This window comes from Platichthys flesus, chromosome 21 (genome assembly GCF_949316205.1).
Source record: "Platichthys flesus chromosome 21, fPlaFle2.1, whole genome shotgun sequence".
Lineage (NCBI taxonomy): Eukaryota > Metazoa > Chordata > Actinopteri > Pleuronectiformes > Pleuronectidae > Platichthys > Platichthys flesus.
The window spans coordinates 13,474,361-13,482,180 of record NC_084965.1 but is presented as its reverse complement, the minus strand read 5'-3'; positions in this window follow the sequence as shown (position 1 = coordinate 13,482,180).

Here is a 7,820-nt window from a genome sequence, read left to right as displayed (position 1 = left end):
ATTATCTATGTCTACACAATGATACAAAGCTTGCATATATATGTGTGTGTCTGAATGTTGCCTGCGATGAAAGACGCCATCAGGTACTGGAGGGTGAAAGTGCTCTGGGAAGGATATTGGGCAATTTCGGGGGCAGAAAAAGAGAAGCAACTTTGACACAGACGGAGAATGAATCTGAGTGAAAAGCACCGAACGAGATAAAGGATGATGTGAGGATGGAGTGAAGTCAAACAGGAACGAAGTGGAATGAGTAAAGATCAATGGGAGGTGTGTGGGAGGATAAGAAAGAAGGTGGACCGTGGATAGTTTCAGGACGAGAGGGGGTCGGTGTTTCTCAGCCCACATCTCAAGCTCTCTTATTTCTCACCGAGGCATAAGCACCTGCTCCCCTGACACTTTGTGCCATTGCGTCGACTCAGCTTTGTTCCACTGAGTGTGCCTGTGATGATGAGGCACCAGGTGTGTACATGTGTGTGTGCGTGCCTTGATTTATTGACGCACATTAGGATTTGAGAGGAGTCTCCAGTAGACGGTAATCTTGAGGTATACCTCAATAAACCATATGATTAGCTTGGGTTTTCTGAAACCCTCACAATAACCCAATCAATACTCAAGACAATGTAGAGATATAGAGAAACATATATTTACAGGGGGTATAATCCGGTTAAAAATCTGAATGAAGATGATGTTCTATAATTTGAATATTCATTTATTTAATTAAAGCTTCCTCGTTGGTTATAAATACTACAAAGCTGTGCACATGTGCCTCTCGATTACACCAATTCATTCAGAGACAATAATCAAACCACTCATTCGCCTCTTACTGTAAATGAACTGCCTACAAATCAGACGCCCCAAGGCCTGGAGACACTGTGGACCCCCAGAGGCTGCAGTGCTCAGTGCCTCCAATAAGAAGCAGCTCCCTGCATTGCACATGCTATGGAAATTTTCCATTCATCCTCACAAGCAGGGAGGCCAGAAATATTACGCCTCTCCGTAAAAGCCGCCAGAGGAAAGGTTACGAGTTAATTAGTAAAGACCATGTGCTCATCCAATTTCATGGCACTCTGTTTTAACATCAAAGCACGTCATGTGTGTCTCGGTTGACATTTTGTCATAAAAACAAACAACAACATGTGATTCTCTGTTTGCATATGGTACAGCGTGATAGAAGCAGCTGCCGCAGCATTAACTCTTGCTTAATTAACTCAAGTTAATTCACGATGAGGGTCTGTTGCTTACATGTTAGACTTCGGTCACACGACTCATCCCTGGCAACTATTTGGATTAAATCCACAATTCTGCTGTTTTGCTCCCCCCATTTATTTTTTCATTCTAAATAATATATTGAAGAATTGAAGGTTTTTTTTTGTTCTAATAATTTCAAATTGTGTGATATTGTATTATAGGGATAGCATTTTAAAGGAAAATACAAAAACATGTGTAAAATGACACATTGTCTTTCAATTAATTCAACTAAACTTTTTTAATAACCTAGAGAGTCGAGAGAACCCTAATGTGTAAAAAGTAGCTTAAGCAGTTTAATCAATGTCTCTTCAATCTCAAATGTAGAGACATTGAGTTAGTGTTACAGCACTAGATCCCAGTCAGTGTAATTAGCCTAAAGAGATGAGGATAAAGGCGGTAGTTATCCCGACAAACTTGACAAAACAATTAGATAAAAGTTCAGTCTAGATCTATTAGAAGGAGTCTGAACTTGAACTAGTGGTACAGTTTGTCTGTCACTTTTCCGAGCATGGAACACAAGGGACTTTCCAAAAGAAACCAAATGAAATACACCACAAGCACAAGCAGAGAATTTCAACCGGGCAAGAAATGAATAAAGTCATTATTTCAGTAAAATATCATACAACTTGACTCATTCTGGAACTACGAATGGAGTAAGTGGGTTATGAATGTGTCTCTCTGATGCTTTGGGGAATCATGGGAATCCAGTTAGAGCGCCACCCGTCTATTCAGTAGTCCTGCAGGCGCTCTGAGCCAGAAGGGACGGACAGATAGACACGACTCTCCACAGACTCCTGCCGCTGCAGAGCAGGAGCAGAAGTGTAAGTGGCCCCTGTGCTCCCGAAGCAGTCGACCCCTGAATATTAATGTCAGGATAAAACGCAATTCAAACTGATTAACTGGATTTACCTTTCTCTTCACCCCAAGCATCTTTGTATTTACTGTACTTACTGTCAGAGTAGACACTGTGGAGCGACATTGCATATATGCCTGGAGAAAACATATACAGGCTTCAGGGGATTATATAATTTGCTGCGTGAGATGCATGAGCCTGATGTGTGCATGTCTCCGCAAGCACAAACAGGTGAGTATACCTCCAGTGTGTCTGTGTGCATTCATGTGGCAGGGACGAGGGAACGTGGTGTAAACAGGTCGGAGAGAGCAGGCGGGTCCTAAAAGTGAAGGCAGCTATCCGTGAGTGGAAGTCAGAGGGGAGGTTCAGTTGTGCTGCTCAGTGCATGTGACACATCGGAGGAAGGGAGAGATGGATGTGATGCCGTGTTTGTGTGTTCAACAGCGGGTCTCAGAAGGAAGAGGACGCGGCCTTCCAAAGGGCTGATATTCAAAAGCACACAGCGTCACGGCTTACATTGAGTAATCCCGCCCACTCTGTGTAATGAGCACACACAGGAACCACAACAATGGCGGCTGTATTCCGGTTTCTCTGTGATTGCTTTGTGAGGTCTGATTACAAGTTTGCAGCTAATTTATCATCACTGCAACACATGACCAACATTGCTCAACCCAATATTACCTCCACCACAGCGTTCCTATATCGGACAGATCATCGATGCTCGTTTGAGCATGCCTTGTATTTTGTATAACGAAGGTCATGTGGATGGAAAAATTATTCAAACTGTGGCGAAAATGTCTGTTCGAAAAATTATATGTGCGTCGCATTGTAGACAAGTTCTCATAATGCAGACTGATATTTTCTAAAATATGTGCTGAAGCAAAACACAGATTTAAGTTGACATCTGAAATCCCCCGAGTTCCCGTCTCTGCACCATTAACAAGTCACCTCCTGCTTCTTCCTTTTGTCTTAACAGTTATGAGAGGCTTTGTGCATTACTGTGGGCGGACGAGCAGATGTGACCGGCAGCTTGAGTTGTTTGCCGGTCGGTTAGTGATGATGGATAAAGGATGTTGATTACAGTTAGGGGTGTCTGCACGCCTCGACAATCAGTCTGCCCCTCTCTCCTTCCACCCGTGCCTCACGCTTCATTCCTCCCACCGATGTGTCAAAGCAGCACGATAATCATCCTCCCCTCTCTGTCGCTCACTGCCGCTCGTGCACATGCTACAGTATCCCGGGTTTAGGGTTGAAGGTTAAAAAACAGCGGCATTGTGGGGGATCGGCGAAACAGCTAAAACCAAGCAGTACCAAAGGAAATCATGGGGTGCATTGTAGCCAATAGTTACATTACATGTCATTTGGCTGACACTTTTGACCAAAGCGACTTACAATTAGTACACTCAACATTCATGTGGGGCCATTTAGGGGTTCATCATCTTGCCAAGGACACTTCGGCATGCAGATGGGAGAGAGTGGGGTTTGAACCGGCAACCTTCTTGTTGAAGAACCACCACTCGAACCACTAGGCCACACCGCCCTAGTTCAGGCCAGATCGACAAGGCAGTTTCCTAAGAGCAACATCATCAAAGCCTCCTCCACCGTCATCATGTTTGTTGTTGTTGTTGTTTGGAAACTCTCTGCCCTCCGCTGGCCTCTCTCTGATGTATTTTTTATGGCCGGCCCTATCTCTCTTCCGTATCCCTCTTTCCTTTCTATTTTAACCAAAGCTAATTTATAATAACAGCTGGCTATGCTACACCTTGCAGACGTAAGAGTGGTATCGATCTTCTTAATGTTCTCCCTGCACAAAATCAAATGAGTGTTTTCCGAGAATGCCTAATTCTTCTCATTAGAGAAAAAATCTCCAGGAATTAATGTCAGTCAACGCAATGCCCCTGCTAAGTGACAAACACTATCGTTCTGGATTTACATTAAGATGCAGATGCATTTATTAGTCCCAAACACATGCACACTCATGCAGGTAGGGACATTTAACCTGCTTTTAACCCATCTGGTGCAGGACACACAGAGCAGTGAGCGACCATGTACGGCGGGGGAGTAAGGTGCCTTGCTCAGGGGCACTCGACAGGGTAGGGAGATTTTTGGACAGATTAATCCAGGTTCGTCTTTTGTTGTCTCTCCGTGGAGTCGAACCAGAGACGAACCAGAGACCTTCTCGGCCCATAGTCCAAGTTTCTGCCACTAGACCACCACCTCTCCCTACACACACACACATCCAAGGCTATGGATCACCAGCTGTGTGTGTGTGTGTGTGTGTGTGTGTGTGTGTGTGTGTGTGTGTGTGTGTATGTGTATGTGTGTGTGTGTGTGTGTGTGTGTGTGTGTGTGTGTGTGTTTGTGTGTTTGTGTGTGTGTGTGTGTATAGAGCTTCCCGCGGTGATAACATGTGGCCCAGGGGCTCTTTAAAGCCCTTTAAACATATTTTAAGCTCTGTAAACATGTCAGCCACTCAGCGAGGATCAAAACAAACTGATCAAGTGAGTACCCAACACTCACTCATTTATACTGACATATTAGTAAAGCTCATACAAATTTTCTTTCATTTTCTCCATTTGTACGACAGACAGGTTGAGACTCCAGCAATATGATTAACGACCAACCGTTTCTACAAACTGGAATATAAATATAAAATGTACAACTTTATAGTACTAATGTAGTGTGGCCCTGCCCTGCACCTCCTCACAACTCCTTCAAGTTTCCTCAGTCTTGTTTATCTCAGCCCGTTCAGAAGGAATTAGCGTGAGTGATGGAGGCCTTGAATACTAAGATGTATAAGTAGCACTGAGGGTTTGATGTAATTATTTACCGTGATTATATACAATTAGCTTTATATGGTGATGCAGTGTGTTGGTAAATAAATGGGACATTTTAATGAGCTTTTCAAAGTAAATTACTTCAGTGAGACACTTTTAAAATCATAGATTGAGCTTGTTCTTTTTTTAATAGAAGATGTGGTTATATATAAATCAGTCAGGATGCGACATGAGTACTCCAACTGCAGTTTATTATAAGTGTAGTGTGAACAGTCAATTAAGTGTCCTGCACCAAGGGACCACCTGATAAGCCCCTGACAAACCTTCCCTAAGTTTGCATGATAACAGGCACCCAATCACTTTTGATCCAGTGCACAACCCTTGTGCACACGCTATCACACAAACACACTCAAAGGTTTGCATAGCCGGCCACGATCCGATGTTTCTTTCGATTATTTCCTGAGGAATAGATTAAAGGGCGAACCCTGCTGCCCCGAGAATTACCATCACAATGCTGCCGTGTGATTATTATTGGCAAGCCAGGTCTCGACCAGGGAGCTACTTTTGGAATTAATGAGCAGACGGAGGAGAGAGACAAAGATAGAGGTTGAGCCACCTCACCTATCAGGATTCATCTTAGAATAATCCATTCTCCCCTCTTCACTGGGAGAGAGCGAACCATAGGGAACTTCCCTCGCTGTATTTCCCAGGAGAAAAAGATTTATTCTGGAGAAAATGATGGCAATTATGAATGATTATTTTATAATGGAGACATATTGGATCCTGCAAATTGCACTAATAGTTGCAGATAAGCTGGGGTCCCTGAATAGAGGCACACGTTCAATAAGATATCAGGAGTTGGTATGCATAAGTAATCCTTTCTATGCACGGTCACACCTTCAGCACCTGGGCTCCCCTTACCCTGTCAATCTGTTGAGCCATTAAAGTGAGACCTTCCCGGCAGGAAGGAGGGGGAGCAACATGCTGTGTGAGTGGCTTTTGAGAAAAATGCATATTCACAATGCATATTCACATGTTCATCTGCAGAGAAACTGAAAAGATGATAGTCACGTACTTGGTAATTAATGATTCTTCCTATAGATACCAGAGTGCATGCAGCATTTTTATAATAACGTGACATTTAGACCCAAACTGCTGTAATGGCTCTCTAATTACACACTCTGTCCTCGTGTTCGCCGGCCATTTCAAACAGGCTGCTGATGCACACACACACACACACACACACACACACACAAAATCCATCTCTGTTTCCTGATAGATCCTCGCTGTTATCCACCTTCCTGCCCTCACTTTCAGTTTACCCCATGCTTTTGTTTCCACTCTCTACCGAGTGAGGTACTTTGCGCATGTGACTCCGGCACCAAGCTGCAGAGTCTGAGAGGCCACGCGAAACCGATTTCACCCTCAATCTTTAGTCTTCCCCTCATTTGTCTCCTTCTTTTGTGTCATCACGTTTGACTCGTTCCATTTCCAGGTCATTCTCCCTCCCAGTCCCACATGTGTGCGTGTGTCAGGCTCTTGTGTATTGATTGTTGGGTGAGGACGCACAGGTTGTCGTCACTGACTGGCCGTATTGACTATTTTGAAGCCGTATGCTGCTGCTGCCTGCATGTGGATGGAATCAACCTTTGACTCAAAGGGATCCACACTTAATCCCTCTGTTGCTGCATAAAATCACTCTCACATCTTTAATGTAAAGCTCCAGACACCGTAATTGGGACTGGAAACACGGAGACAACATAGCTGATAATAAAAAAATGTTTCAGCTGTCAATCATGACGTTTAGCATATCAGCATTTGAAACACTCTGGGGGGGGGGGGGGGGGGGTTGTTTAACGATAGTCATGTTCCCTTTTCCAGCTCTGATCCATCAACGTTTCTCCAGACGCAGAATCCTTCACTTTCTGTTCCCTGTGGCGCCGTCTCTGTGTAATTTTCCTTCTTGTCTGTCGCACACCTTTCCTCTCTTGGATAATCCACTCTCCCCGGGTGCAGGCCCCTGCTGCCTGTTACTCCGGTGAAACGTATTAATTAAATCTGCAGATTGAAAGACCCCAGGGAAAATGTTTAATCAATGAGCCCAAATAGATGACTTTCATTCCTCGCAACTCCTCCCAGAACGCCCGCCCAGTCGGCGTGTGTGTGTGTACTTTACAATTACTAAGAGGCCATCCAAACAGTGCAATAGTGAACTCAATCATTACATTACATGTCATTTAGCTGACGCTTTTATCCAAAGCGACTTACATTTTTTTTAGAACACTCATCATTTTATGTGGGGCCATCTAGGGGTTCAGTATCTTGCCAAGGACACTTAGGCATGCAGACGGGATAGAGTGGGATTCGAACCGGCAACCTTCTTGTTGCAGAGCACCCGCTCTATCCCCTAGGCCACGCTCTCCCCTGTCACTAGATGCTGATTCCTGCTGAGAGAAACTATTCCCTGCCCCTGTGTCACAGACAGAGATAGTTTCTCTCTTCCTCTCGTTTTTCTCTCATCTCTGCGCTTAAAATGTTCACATTTTTTTCCGCTTCCCCCGAGCTGTTCTCCCCCCCGACCCTCATCTCCTCCTATGCTGTTGATATGTCAGCTGAAGCAGGAAATTACTGTGCTTCCACAGGATGCTTAATTGGTGGGCTACCTAATGCTTGTGCAGGAGGTTTCCTTGAACCAGTGATTGTCTTATTCCCACAGCCGGATCCCACTTGTGGATCACAGGCGACTCACAGAGCAGAGGTTGCATGCAAATAAAAATCACAACTGTGCCTAGCCATGTACAAATGAAGACAAATATTCATGCATGAAGCGTGGCACGAGCACATTTGCACTCCCTTACATACTAAGTGCACTCAGCAGTCAGACACAGGGGTGCCTGGCCTTTCTTCAGCTGCAGGCGGAGCTCTGACTCGCCCAGCTGTTC